Source organism: Camellia sinensis, chromosome 3 (assembly GCF_055761805.1).
Source record: "Camellia sinensis isolate YWXY chromosome 3, ASM5576180v1, whole genome shotgun sequence".
Classification (NCBI taxonomy): Eukaryota; Viridiplantae; Streptophyta; class Magnoliopsida; order Ericales; family Theaceae; genus Camellia; species Camellia sinensis.
In genome coordinates, this window is record NC_138963.1 from 94,581,146 (window position 1) to 94,596,932 (window position 15,787).

General features: G+C 38.0%; 1 long non-coding RNA gene across 1 annotated transcript; it reads right to left on the reverse strand.

The window, feature by feature from the left end:
* Positions 1–253: 253 nt before the first annotated feature.
* Positions 254–7,137, reverse strand: LOC145822675 (uncharacterized). The gene is made up of 2 exons (XR_014364320.1): positions 6,312–7,137; positions 254–2,812 (listed from the first exon to the last, which is right to left on the reverse strand). It is a non-coding gene; the product is annotated as an uncharacterized LOC145822675 (long non-coding RNA).
* Between the last annotated feature and the right edge of the window lie 8,650 nt (positions 7,138–15,787).

Sequence of the window (15,787 nt, forward strand, 5' to 3'; positions counted from 1 at the left end):
ACTATCAACTGATGTGTAATTTCCCTTGTTTGACTTAAACCTAGAGCTGGCAAGGTTGACCCGAATTCACCCATACTCGCCTGCAATTTTATGAGTTTAGACCCGTATATTTATCTCATCCGCAATTTCATGGGTTTAGACCCCTTATTTATCTTGTGGGTCAAAACTGTGATATAACAACAAACCCGCTTATTATTTGGTGGGTCATAATTGAGTTATAACATCAAACACACTTTATATACGGGTTGCAATATGGAAACAACGCTTAAAATATGGGTTTAAGCTCACTTATTTATCTCGTTCGCAATTTTATAGGCTTAGACCCGCTTATTTATCTCGCGGGTCATAATTAGGTTATAACAACAAATCCGCTTCATATATACGGGTTGTAAATGGGCAAATGCAAATATTTACAACCAAACCGTCGTAGTGCCCACCTTCATTTTTTTTTTGGAAAAAGAGGAAAATTTCATTACTGAGAGAAACTCAAGGCCCTCTGCAGGGCTACAGGTGGGTTAACAACCCAATTGGTTGGTAATAGTCCACCGAGAGAGTCTCTAGCAGTCCAATGGGCTACCCCATTAGCAGAAGTTTATCAGTTTTGGAGGGATAGGAAAATTCCAAAGAACCTTCCAAACGCTCTCAAGGACATGAAAAGATGAGGAACGACTGGATGACAGATGAGCTAGTTGTTCACTCATTGTCGCCCGATAACCAGACCTCACTGAAAACTGCAGTTTAGAATCGATGCACCAGGTAATAGAATCCTCCCAACTGCAAACAGAGATGGGTATTGCACAGATTTCATCCACTTCAGATGGTGACACAATAGATTTGAGTGTTTGAACGTCGCAGCATTTAGATATTGGATGGATAACCTCTTGAACTTTATCAATTGCATACCCATTGGGTTTCCCAGATTGAATGCGGAGTTCCTTCGCTTTGGGAACCCATTTATCCTCCCAAAAGTTTATAGAGGCCCCATTGTGAACTTGCCAACAAATACATTTCTTTATGATCTCTCACCCTTCCACGAGACTAGCCCAAGCCCAAGATGCTCTATGCCCTCATGATGCCTTCATGAAATCAGCGTTAGAATAATAAATTCCCTTAAAAAAATTTGCATAGAAAGAATTGGGAAATTTGATAAGCCTCCAACCATGGCGGGCAAGAAGAGCCTTATTAAACGAATGAAAATCGCAGAAAGCCATCCCCCCAAGAAGTTTGGGGACAGTTGTTTTGCCCCAAGCAGCCCTTTTCCACCAGAAATTGCCAAGGATTGAATTCATAAAGGCGCACAATTTTTTTGGAATCAAAAAGCAGGACATAGCAAAGGAAGGGATGGCCTAAGCAACTGTTCTTATCAAAATCTCATGGCCAGCTTGAGACAGCAGATGTGAGTTTGTCCATCACTCTTTCCACCAGGTAAGTGTATGTCTCGCACCTAGATTTCCCCAAATGAGATAGAAACCCTAAATATTTGGCACCATTCCTGACTAAAGGCATGTGCCAAAGGTCACACATCTGACTCTGAGTAACCAGATATACCGACGATGCAAATTGGACTCCAGATTTTTCAAAATTTATTGATTGGCCTGCAGCCTCACAATAAGTCCTCAAGATGCCTAGAACATTTCGGCATTGGGACATGTCTGCCTTCAAGAATAATAGCACATCATCCGCAAATAAGAGATGGGATAGAGTAGAACAAGAGCGTCTAACCTTGATTCCAGAAATATGGTTTGCCACAATGCATTGGTTTAGTAGCTTTGAGAGAACATCCACCACCAGTATGAACAACTAGGGGGATAAAGGATCGCCCTGTCGTACTCCTCTAGACGGCTTGAAGGTGGTGCGCTTCTCCCTATTAGCAAAAACTAAAAACGTGACAGTAGTGATGCACTCCATGACCCATTGATACCACTGATCATTAAACCCCATCATCCTCATCACACATTGAAGAAAATCCAACTGGACTCTATCGTACGCCTTGTTGAAATCCATTTTAACAGCCATATCTAAAGATCCACCCATTTTGTGTGTCTTAAGATGATGAAAACCTTCGCGAGCAATCAAAATATTGTCTTGAATCATCTTGCCAGGCACAAAGGCCGATTGATTTGGCGAAATAACCTGATTAAGAATTCCTTTCAACCTATTAGCCAACACTTTCGTAATAATCTTGCGGTTGCAATTATACAAGCTGATGGGTCTGTATTGGAAGAACTTGACTGGGGCTTTTGTTTTTGGAATAAGGACCAAATTGGTCAGATTAAGTTCTTTCAACAAATACCCACTCTAAAAAAAACTTCGAGTCGCTTTACACACCTTGAGGCCAATCTTATTCCAATACCGCTAGTAGAACATACCTGAGAAATTATCTGGCCCGAGGGCCTTTCCTGCTCCAAGTTGAAACATGGTAGACTTTATCTTTTGGTCTGTGACTGGTCTGGTGTGGAGGGAGTTCAATTCTCTCGAAATCATAGGAGTTACCCCCGCAAGTGCTTCCTCCATAGCTCTTGGGCCATCTGCTGTAAAAAGCTTCAAGAAATAATCATGCAAGTGGGCATTTATATCATCATCCAAGTCTAACCATATCTCTCCTTTGATTTGAAGCTTAACCAATTGATTCCTCGGCGTCATTAGGTGAGAGTCGCATGGAAAAAAGCTGTATTTTTATCCCCATGAGCCAGCCACTCGAGATCTCTGTTGAAATAAATCTCCTCTCTTTCCAATGACTCTTCGATGTTTGATTTAACAGCGCGCTGTTCTTGGATATTTGCCTCAGACGAGGGTTGAGCTTGAACAGAAACTGTAAAATAAACTGATGTATTATTGATTGATATCTGATTGATTACAAGATTGTTGTTTTACACAAGGAGAAGCTCACTCTCTTTTATAGAGAGGAGAGTGTTGTACATAGGATGCTAAATGCACCGAAAGTAACAAAAGGAATAAAGCTAAAGCTATACAATTTATATACTAAAGCTAAAGCTAATTAACAATTATAAATTAACAATTATATATTAACAGCCCCCCTCAAACTCAAGGAGGATAGGTACTAGCCAACTTGAGTTTGAAGAGAGTAACAAAATAGGAAAGTAAACTGATAAATAAAACAGGATAGGAGACACGGTATGGTCGTGTCAGACCGTTGTAGCAGACATTTTACGGGGTCATGTCGGACCGTTGTAGCAGAACAGTTTACGGGGTCATGTCGGACCGTTGTAGAAGACACTGTGTGGTCGTGTCAGACCGATGTAGAAGACAGTTTATGGGGTCATGTCGGACCGTTGGAGCAGACAGTTTATGGGGTCATGTCGGACCGTTGGAGCAGACAGTTTACGGGGTCATGTCGGACCGTTGTAAAAGACAGTTTACGGGGTCATGTCGGACCGTTGTAGAAGACAGTTTACGGGGTCATGTCGGACCGTTGTAGCAGACAGTTTACGGGGTCATGTCGGACCGTTGTAGTAGAGGTTGTGGTGGTGTACCAAGGAGGCGACTTAGGGAGTGCGCCATGAGCGACTTATACATGATACTGTGTATAACCCCCCCTCAAACTCAAATAGGTGTGAAGATAGAAACCTAGTTGAGGTTGAAACAAAGGGATTGATAAAGCTGACCGGTGTAGAAGACACTGTATGAGTGTGTATATAGGCTGCCCAAAAAATATACATGGATGTAGATATCGAGCCCTCAAAAGTCGTGCCCTCAAAAGGTGTGCCCGCACCCTCAAAAGGCGTGTCATCAAAAGGCGTGCCCGAATGCATCAAAAGGCGTGCCATGAAAAGGCGTGCCAGTTTGTCGGCGAGAAGAGGCGCGCGATGCGCGTGGCTGCCTCGGCTATTTAACCAAGACAGAGCTGAGGCAGAGGCGAAGACAAACAATTGGCGAAAATCCTCTTAAAAACTCTTCGTTTTGCTGAGAAGGTTTTGCTGAGAAGATACTCTGTAACACTCTCTATAACACTCTGTTGCCCAGAAAAAATGGCTTCGTCTTCCCGCGGGCTGCTTACCCTCTTTCCCGACCTCAACGAGTCCACAGGAGAGAGAACTGGTGCGGTGGCCAGTGAACCTCAACCAAACACCGCGGGGTTTGCTCCGCTGAACTTTCCGATGCGGTCTGTGGAGCAAAAAATGGCGGTGCAGTCGGATGTGGAGGCCAATCAGTATACTCTGAAGGCATGTGTGGAAAGCATGACGGCGGTCACAAACTTGTCGAACCGGCTGCAGAGTAGGACAAATGAGGTGCAGCATTTAAACTCCCAGCTGGCTCTGCTCCAACGCATGTATAAGGATGCGCGAGCAGAGATAAGCGTGCTAAGGGCAGAAAACAAGGAGCTGAAGCGGAAGGCCACCGTGATGTTCCGATTTGGAGGGACGCCGTATGCTGCAGTGGAGGAGCAGGGTGGAGTGATCGTGCCCAGTGGAGTGGGAAACACGGAGGCAACACCGTCAAAGGCCGCCCAGGACGGAGGCAAAAAGAAGAGACCGGCGGCAGAGTAGCGGAAGTGAGGTCGGTGGGTGACCGGCTGCAGAAAAGAAAACAAAACTGTTGTGGGGGGTTGGATTTGCGGTTGTTTTTTTGGTGTGGAGAACTGTGATCAGGTGGATCCTGAATATAAATAGAACAAAGTTGTTGTGCAAATCTGTATATATATATATATGTTTGTTTTTTTTTTTTTTTTTTTTGTTTTTTTTTTTTTTTTTTTTGTGTTTGGAAAATAATAATAATAAAAATAAAAAAAATGAAGTGTGGGAAGCCAGTGAAAGGAATAAAACGAGTTTGGTTTTGGGTGCAAAGAATAATAAGAAGAATAAAAAGAAGAACAATAAAAAAATGTATGAATGGGGGAATAAAGTAAGGCAAATGAGGGAGATGAGTAAAGTGATTCTGGGGGGAGAGAAAAAGGAACGAGAGAGAGAAGGAGTGGGGTGATTAAAAAAAAAATAAAAGAAAATTTTGCATCAGAAAGTGCATGTGTGTCTGTGTGAGGGTGGGTTGTGAGTGCCGTGGATTAGGTGATATAATAATAAGAAATAAAAAAATAAAAGGTTAGACCATCAATGAGAGAAACAGGGAGAGAAGGTAGAGAGAGAAACATTGATCATCAATGGGTGCGGTGAAAAACAATTTCGACATGGAGGAGGGACCCGAGATCGGCATGGAGTATAGAACTGTCTCTGGAGTTGCTGGAATGGTCTCCTCCCGTTGGAGGACATGGCGGGGAGGCCGGAGATGACGTGGACCTCCCGGACGGTGCCGACGTTGCCGTTGCCGTCGATGAGGTGGCAGCTCTTGACGAAGTGCTTGTACGCTTGTGGGTTGTCGAAGCGGCGGACGACGGACCAGACGGTGGAGACGGGAGCGGCGATGTGGTGGACGGCGGCGGAGCAGCACTGGTTGGGACCCACGGCGTGAGTGTGGTAGCGCGCGACGGAGTCCGGCACCGGAGTGGCGCACGTTAGAGGGGTAGAGAGAGAATAGCCAAACCAACTTCCATCAAGAGCATTGAGTACGTTGAAGGCGATGGCAGTGCTGGAAGCATTAAGCAAACCAACTTCCATGAAGGGAGTCACATGACGTGCTTGAAGCACAAGATCGATTTACTTGATGTGGAGAACTATGAGTACAAGTACACTTTGATTGAAGGTGATGCATTGAGCGGCAAGCTTGAATCTCTCTCTTATGAGGTCAAGTTTGAGACTATTGATGGCGGGAGTAAGGTGACAAGCACAAGCTACTATCACGCCAAAGGCGACATTGAACTCACCGAAGAGGAAATGGCAGGTGGAAAAGACAAGGCCATGGGGATGTTCGAGGTTGTTGAAGAATACCTGATGGGTTGTACGACCCAGGTGTGGTTGGAAGTAATGAGATTCAGAGCCGACAGCGATTCGGAGATCACGAAGGGGTTCTGTTCGTGCTTGATTTGAAGTAGGAGGAGAAGCTGTAGGAGTAGGAGGTATGTGTAAGTGATATGTGTTGAAAAACTCCCGCGGGCAGCGAAGGCAAGGTTGTCGGCCGGCTGCCCGCCGGAAAAAAAGAGTATAGGCCTAAATCTTATAGCTCTGATACCATGTAAAATAAACTGATGTATTATTGATTGATATCTGATTGATTACAAGATTGTTGTTTTACACAAGGAGAAGCTCACTCTCTTTTATAGAGAGGAGAGTGTTGTACATAGGATGCTAAATGCACCGAAAGTAACAAAAGGAATAAAGCTAAAGCTATACAATTTATATACTAAAGCTAAAGCTAATTAACAATTATAAATTAACAATTATATATTAACAGAAACTAACCTTGCTTTCAATCTCGCCATTTGAGTCTTGAAATTTCCAAATTCCACTCTACTCCAAGAAGAGAGTTTTTGCCTGCAATACTTCAAGCGCTGGACTAGCTGAAACATAGAAGAGCCATTTTTCCTCAGTTCCTAAGGTCTTCCCACCACATCGTCGCAATTTGGGCGAGTGAGCCAAATGGCTTCAAATTTGAACAAATGAGGGATTTTCTTTAGAGGGACACAACATTGGATCAATAGAGGGTAGTGGTCTGACCCAAGTAAGTTTTCGTGAATCACTTGAGCATAAGGAAACAGGTTTCGCTACGCCGCCGAGGCCAAAGCTTTATAAATTCTTTCACGAACACAAGAATCCCCTGTTTGATTATTTGACCAGGTGTAATTAATTCCTTTAAACTCAAGATCCATAAGATCACAGTCCGATAGCATTTGCTGGAAACCCAGAATTTGTGAGCGTCTGCACTCTAAACCACCTTGTTTCTCCCACACCGACCCTACTTGGTTAAAATCCCCTACAGAGAGCCAGGGTTACTGATTGCCCCTAGCTATTCGTTTAAACAAGTCCCAGAAATCAAATCTCTCCTTACAACAATCTTCTAACTCTTCCTGAACATGCTGGACAGGAACCATAAACAGTGCCTCTCCATCTTCATGTTTCTTTGAGCTCGTTATACAAACATCCATCAAAGGAAACTGGCTCAAAGACAGCCCTACACGCCCTCGTCGGCCCCCTATAGCATTGGTCACCGGTGAGCAGGGCTTTCCTTCTTCTTTTTCACTGAGCTTTTGTGAAGCCCTAGCCTCCTCTCCCTTTAGCAATTTTTGACGTCGAATGGACTGGGGCTACTTCTTCTCGGTATTTGAACCCAAAATATAGGGGTGTAAATCCGACTCAATCCAACCCATGTCAAGCCTCGCAGGCTCTCGTTAAAATTCGTGTCGGGTCAGGCCGGTTCACGGGCCAAAAAATTAAGTCGAGGATATTCAAGCCTTGGCCTTGGCCTCGGGCTTAGGTGAGCCTAACCATTTTTTTTATCAAAATTTTATTATTTTTCATTAAAAAATACACTGGGCCTTGGATGAGTTGGGCTTTGGGCCAGCCCCTAAGTAGGCCTTAAGCAGGCTAATGGGCTGGGCCGAGTTTCAAAACAATAGCCCAAGCCCTAGCCTAGGGGCTCGGACTGGGCTTAGGCCTGGTCCTAAACGGGGCGGGCCCATCTCGGGCAGCGGGCGGGCTTCGAGCCTCCTACGAGCCGCGGGTCATTTTTATACCCCTACTCGTATGCCTAATTTAAATTTATAAATTTTAATTTTTATTATATCATAATATAAATTTAATAATGAGGACAACCCCTATTAAACCTTAAATTAATTTTTATTTTTATATTTTAATGGTACACCATAATTAGTTATTCATATTCAAATCTCTAAATCTTATTCCTCAAAGAAATCAAAGTTATTTTTTCTTTTTCTTCTTCATCCTCCCTCCAAAACTCCAATTCACCCTACCAAAACGTACCATCATTATCAACATCATTGTTTTTTATTATTTTGAAACCCTAAACCTTAAACGAAAGTTTGAAAAAAATTAAATAATAAATGAGAGTAATAATCAAAATCAACTTGCTTGTTTTCATTTTTTAAAAAACATTTTTCAAAAAATTCTACTCTCTTATTTTTCGTGTTTTTTTATTTTTACTGAATTTTTTAAATATTTTAAACATTTTTTTTACTTTTTAGACACACCTAACATAAATATACCTAAAAAGTAAAAAAATTGTAAAAAAAACCTTTTAAAAATTCACTAAATACCAAAAATATAAAAAAAAATACAAAAATTCAATACATTTTTTGTATTTTTATGTATTTATTAATTTTTTTAAAATATTTTTTTAAATTTTTTTTACTTTTTAGATACATCTAAGTAAGATGCATCTAAAAAAGTAAAAAAATGTTTAAAATTTTAAAAATATTCACTAAAAACAAAAAAATACGAAAACAAAAAAAACTTAGTTTTCAAAAAACTTAATCCAGAAAACTCAAACCAAATACACTGAATAGTTTTTTCAAGCAACCCATCAAAATGGATGTAAGTATTTATATAAAGGGATTTCACAATTTTTGTAGACCACCATCAATTATTTTCTATATCGTTCTTTTGACAAAAATTAAAAGACCCAATAGTTAGATTAACAATAACATATTATTGGTGTTAATCTTATTTTATCATTTAAATAGTACATTATTTAAGAACTACTTTTTCTTGTTAGTGCCTAATGCTTATGTGTTTATAAGTTTGGCTTTTACTTTTTCACGAGTATTCTTGTGGATAATTTATAATGTAATTTTTTTTTCTATATTAAAAAGTTTTATAATGCTTGTGTAAAAGTTTGATTTTTTAATTTTTTGTATTTATAATGCTTGTGTGCTTATAAGTTTTATTTTTTATTTTATTTTATTATTATTATTATTTTTTTGTGTGTGTGTATTTGAGAATTATTTTTTGTATTGAAAAGTTTTTGAAATAATTTAGTGTTTTAAGTTTGTTTATTATTTATTATTTGGGTTTACCTTGAGAGTAATTTGAAAAAAATAATAGAGTGTAATGAGAGTAAAATAAAATTTATCAATAATTAAATAAGGTGTACTTAGAAATTAAAAATACTTAATAATTTTTTTGAGTGTAAATAGAATCCCCCCTTCTTCTCTGTCTTCCTTTTAAGGGAGAGATCTTGAAAAAAAAAGGACCATACTCCTTTCCACCAAAGGAACCACTGATAGATAGTTTGGGTTTTTGGTAAAATTAATCTCTTCTATTACAATATCAAAACTGGGCCTTCCCAGAATTTGTGGGCTTTGGACTTGTGTAAGTGGCAATAATGGCTCCATTGGTTCAGTGAATACTTGGGCTTAGATCCATCGTGAGGTTTAGTGGGCTTATAACGATTCTGATTTAGACCTAACCCGTTGATTGTCTTGGATCTGGGATTTCTTATCTTAAATGGTTGTTCATACCCTTATACATCCTATACTTGATTGAGTTTGGTTACTTGGATGTCGTTGTTGCGTTTGGAATAGGTTGAAAATATGTTTTTCAAAGGAGTTATTGCCTAGATTTTGGTCAGTTCGGTCGAGCAATCATTTGGTCGCTCGAGCAGTCTTTGGGAACTCTCAGCACTTTTATAAGCCTACAAAAATACTAGGAGGGTGGTGTTTTTAGCTCAAGCAATCTTTCTTGTCAAGGCCCTAACTTTTGTTATTACCTTTAAATCCCTAACTTTGAGTTTTTTTTTTAATAAAGCGCTTGAATTTTCACTTAATCGCATTTTAAACCCTAGATTCGGAAAGAATCGCAGATTAATCCGAGTAAACCCTAATTGATCTCGGTAGATTAATAATCATCTTTAAAACTCTAGTATTAATTATTAGACCCTATAATTAAATTAATCACTTTAAAATCTTAATTCCCGATAACGCCATTTCGCTCGGTTTCTTGCTTTTCTTTGCGCTTTAATTTAACGGAACCTGAATTTATTATTTTAACTTTTCTAATAATAATATATTAATAATAAATATCAATGTTTCATAAATTTATACTTGGTCTCTATATACTTCTATTTTATTTCATTTCATTCCAAACCTTAATTGTAATATTTTATTAATTAATGTACTTGTGCTTATTATTTTGTGTATATAAATACAAATATCTCCTACATATATATATATATATATATTGGAGCCCAAGTTGTTGGTCATGTGATGGATGAAAGGGCGTTGATGGCTTTGATGGGCAAATTTGCACTTGTAAAACTTAGTCCCTAAAAAATCTCTCAATCTTTTCTCTATATATATGCACACTTCTCCCCCTCATTTACACATTTCCAACCATGCATTAGAGGAGAGAGAGAGACTGTGTGATCTTGGAAAAGAGAGTGTGTGTGTGTGTGTGTATGAGAGAGAGAGAGAGAGAGAGAGAGAGAGGGGGGGAGAGAGAAAAAGAAGAAGAAGAAGAAGAAGAAGAAGAAGAAAAGAAAAAGAAGAATTATGTTGAGTCTTGTATAACAACGGTAAACCTACATCACCTCTTCTCTCAAGTTTTTTTACCACTTGTTTTTCCCCTTATAATACATCCTATTTGTATATATATATATATGTTGTAGTCTAGGCCTACACTCTTGTATAAATGTTATTAATCAAGAAACGGTGTGCTTTTCTTTCTTTCTTAAATTTCCAGCAACAATTCTTTTCCCTCTCTTGAATTTATGTTCCTATCAAAACTCCATAAACTCGAAATCTATTTTTATGGGGTAATATTTGGTATGTCAGAGTATGTGATAATTTTGGTAGGACCTGAGGATGTATTTTTATAACCTAAACAATTTTTCTATGTTTTTTACTCACAGAATTAGAAAGACAGTCAACTTTCTCTATTTTTAGAAACTTCCAGAAAAATAATCTTGAGTCCACTTTTTTGTGAAAATCTTAATCTTGGTGTTATATTCCAACTAAAATTTGTTTGAACTCAATAGAGTGAGAGGTTTGAGAGAAAAATCGATTTGTGTAACAGTCAACAAATTTGGATAAATCTTGATAATTCTGAATTATCTTAAAATCTAAAATACCTATCATACTTTTGTAAATTGAGTTTGAAACTAGAGCCATTTATCTACAAACTCACATGAGGCCAGGTACTTAGGGCCGATAAAAGTATTTTTTCCATAATTATTTTCCAACTGGTTCAAACCTGATTTTCTAGAAATTTGCGTTAATGTGCTCTTAATTGGTTTGCAATTCTTATGTGTTATGTTTCTTGAATGTTTAAGTCTTGATATGTAAACTACAATAAATTATGAATTTTTTTTACCATGCATAAATTACTTTATGTCTAGTTTGGATTCGTAATTATCTTAACCATATTTTGCTATAACCAAGAATATAATGCACTTAATAAATGGAAAATCAGATGGGATAGTAAAGGGTTGCGATCATTGTAGTAAATTTTATGAGATAATGAACGATGGATTCAAGAGTATAATATAGTAGAATGTGTTCCATTTTTGTGAAGTTTTGCGCAAGTGTATTTTCGAACCCTAACATAGCACGGAATTGGGAGACATAAGGGTGGCAATGAGGGTCTCACACAAAGAGAGTATCCCTAGAAACCCGTCCCCTTCGAGCAAATCGTGATGTCACCACTCAGGTATGTAACCTAGGTGCGTGGGCATCATTGGTAATTGTGCGGTAAGTGACACACTGGTGGTTATGCGGTAAGCGATGCATTGGTATTGTATTAACCAATGGGGAGTCAGACTTGCCCATGGCCAATGTTAGTGGTTGGGTATGAATAGTATTCCGCGAGGAGTTGCCTAGAACTAACTTAATTGACTGTTATTCTTGAGAACTGAAATTTAATTATAAGCTCTACTTATTTATTACTTTCGTTATATGTTATGATCGTGCCGTTATTTTACTTGTGTATTTGGAATAGGAAAAAGGACGAGGTGTGTTTACTAAGCATTCCAAGCTCATGGCATTTTATACTAGGTAAAGGCGAATTTTACACCAAAAACAAAATCCCTAAAAGCTTTGAGGAACCATGGCTGCCCTAGAGATTAAGTTCTATATTTCCTATATTTTGGATAATCATTTGTATTAAGAAACTAATCTGTATTTAATGATTTGAAGAATTTTATCTGTAACTATTAGTAATATTTTCCTTTAGTGTAATTATTGATATTTTGTGCTTAATTATTTGTATAATGTAGTGTATCCGCTAGTTAAAGCTTGGTGTATTGTTGTATTATATTACCAATGTTCTCAAAATTTGGGGCGTCGCAACTTGGTAACAGAGCTTAGGTTCAACCTTTGCCCACGCATTTCGACTTGCGATTAGAAAAAACCTTGGCACCTACTATATTATATTAGGATAACACTACTTATTCTGGAAACTAAAAGGCGTCAAAATTAAACATTTTCTTGACCAACCTTAGCTTCGAATTTCAGGCATGGCAAAGTCGATTCGTGAAAGTATATAGTCGTGAGCCGATGATTCCAATATTGGTATTGGGCGCTCAAGAAAGCCTTTAGATAAGGGCGGTGGAACTAGAATTTCATAATGAAGAAAGGTTAGGTTCAATCAGCGAACTAAAACAGGTAGTTGCCCCAAAGTGACCAAGAGGGGTGATGGAGTCGATGGTTGAATAAGACTACTTTATGTGCTTATTAGGTGTTACTTGGATTGTGTTTTGATTAAAGCATTTCACCTTAGTAATTTCCTTGCCTAACCGCATTAGCAAAACCCTAACCTGGACTTAACTGCGCATTTGGCAGATGGTGAACCATACAAGAGCAAACAAATATGTAGGCAACAATAACGTCGCCAACGACAACGATGACGCTAATATAAATAGGAATGGGGCACCTGGGGTTAACAATAACGATCACGCCTCTACACCCATTACCGACTTACCTGGAAATGTCAGAAATCAAATTTTGGAAGAATTAAGAAAGTTGAGGAGAACACGTCAGAATGAGAGAACACATCTATTCTCCGAGTTTCGTAAACAGAGACCACCGATCTTCACTGGCGAACTCAATCTTAAAATTGCTGAAAATTGGATTCGACAAATTGAAAAGATGTTTAATACGATAGGAATAACTGAACACGTTGATAGGATTGCTCTAGCAGTTTACCAACTAGAAGGGGAAGCAGATCATTGGTGGGCCTTGATTTGGGAATCCATAGACATCACCACAATGACATGGGCGCAGTTTAAGGAGTTATTTTTGAGGAAGTACTTCCTAAACACAATCAAACAAGAAAGAGTCTATGAATTTCATAACCTAGAACAAGGCACGATGGCGGTGACCCAATATGTGGCAAAGTTCGAGGAGTTGACGCATTATGCGACTCGATACGAAGCAAACAATGAAGACAAAGCACGAAAATTTGAATGGGGTTTAGACCCTACAGTTCGACGAAAAGTTTTGCCCATGCGACTTCCCACTTTTGCAGATGTGGTTGACATAGCACTTGATTCAAAACGAGAGGTGGCAGATTCCAAGAGGATTTGGAGTTTGAGGAAAGAAAACAATCAATCTGATATAGGATCAGAAAGAAATAATCGAAGGCATGCAGCTGTAGCTCGGCTTTTCGCGCTCCCTTTCGGAAGAATGAATAGCCGTTACAGTTCGGACTCCACTTATGTGTTGGTTCTGATTCTGATTTCACAAGTGCAATGTGAAACAGTGAAAACACAAAAAAAGTCCAAATCCGGCAATTTCTTTTGAAAAATCGATGTTTGAATCAAATGCCAAAAAATAGACTGCTTTGCCAGATATCAGAGTCGCCACGTAAATATTTATTTTGGGAAATTTAGGAAACCCATGACTCGTGCCAAAGGCCATTAGTCCGTCGTTACCAAAGTGTCTTGGTTCGGGAACTTAGGTATGAGAGGGGAAGGTCAATAATTGAACACCCCACTCACCCGATCAAAGATCGACCTTTACTAATCATAATGTGATTTTTATGTACAATATGTGCTCTTGTTCTATATGTAACATACAAGTATAGACTAATTTCACGAAAAGTTGGAACGTTTGATTCCATGTTTGTTTTGAAAAAATTGTTTTGAATATGTATCACTGAAAATGGTGATCTCATATATACATGAATCAAAGTATCCCAATTCAAGTGATTAGCCTTCATCCACAAGCATTCAAACAGGTATATCAAGTAAGCATTTAGCCTCATAGTAGTATGTTTGATATGACAGCAATCACACTTACGCAATATGCTAAAGTATAAAAAATTACCTTATGTCCGAAAGCGAGTCAAAAGAAAGTAAATAGTTAGAAAAAAATGCATGATCCTAATTAATGCGATATGGCTAATGCAACACATACAACGTGCAAGTAATAAGCTCGGCTACTAGCATGGCATGCGAGTCAATTCAAGGCATGTGATAGAGCATGTATTCAAGTAAAGAGTTTGAATTTGACATTTGAATAATATGATAAGCCGAACTTTTATGCATGCAAAACGAATGGATGCAAGTCATGGAGATGCTAATTTGAAAATATGATGTCTTGAACCTAACCATCATAAGCAATGAAATAAAAGGAAGAATGAAGGGGGGTTGGAAGACATATAACTTATTACATATTTGTCCTTGCGAAGGAGGGTCCGGATGTCCAAATGTCCGAATAAATAATTATTACAAAACCGAATGAATAATAAATGAAAGGGGCTGTCTAATTTATTACAAGAATTGATGTAAGGCAAGCCTTGACACAATAAACTCGGTACAACGTCCGACCAAATTCAATTAATCATATTAGTTCTTTATGTCGGTTGTAATCCAATTTTAACCAATTTTATTAGTCTTTTTTTATTACCTGTCCATTTCTTGATCTTTTCTCCTGTTTGTGCAAAAGTGATATTTACGTCCACTAAGTCTAAAATGCAATAAAGAGAAACAAACAACAACTTAACCCGAGAAAATTTTCTTCGGGAGAAATTACAAAGGAAGAGTCAAACTTATTTATAAGCAATAAGGGATTCCAAGTCAAACTCAAGATGTGCAACAAGGACTAGTCAAACTCAAAAGAATGATAATGACTTAGAAAAACCCAAACTTGAGTGATAATGACTTGAAATCCAAACTTGATAATAAGTGATAATGACACTTTCCTTGGTAAGTTTCAAGGGTCGATTAGTCCCTTAAAAGTAAACACACTGATGAATAAAGAGAAATGAAAAATAAAAGATTGTGCTTTAGTATAAGAACATGTATACATTTAGAGTAGTGAACCTCCAAAGAATTTAAACCATTAAGTATAGAACGTTTTATGCTTTTGGTAGTAAATCCCCTAAGAGATTAAATCAGTAAGCATAGAATGTTGTATACTTTTGGTAATGAACCTCTTAAGCATAAAATGCTTTATGCCTTTAGTAGTGAATCTCTAAAAAGATTAAACCATTAAACATAGAACATTTTATACCTTTGGTAATTAACCTCCTAAGTATAAAATGTTTTATGCCTTTGATAGTGAATCTCCAAAGAGATTAAACCATTAAGCATAGAGCGTTTTATACCTTTGGTAATGAACCTCCTAAGCATAAAACGTTTTATTCCTTTGGTAGTGAATCTCCAAAGAGATTAAACCATTAAGCATAGAGCGTTTTATACTTTTGGTAATAAACCTCTGAAGAGATTAAACCATTAAGCATAGAAAAGTTCCTTTCTTATACTTGAACCACAATCTTAATTTTTCACAACTTTTTAATCGAAATAAGCAAAGAATGGAGGGAGGTTGCAGAGATGATTATGCGAAATTGATTAATTGATTAGTACAAACAAACTTGATATTTAAAACATAAATCATTGAAATAAATTAAACAGGCCCCTAAATAGCATACAATAGTGCTGAAATTAGAAACCTACCACTTTTACTATTCACCGTCGGAGGTACTAT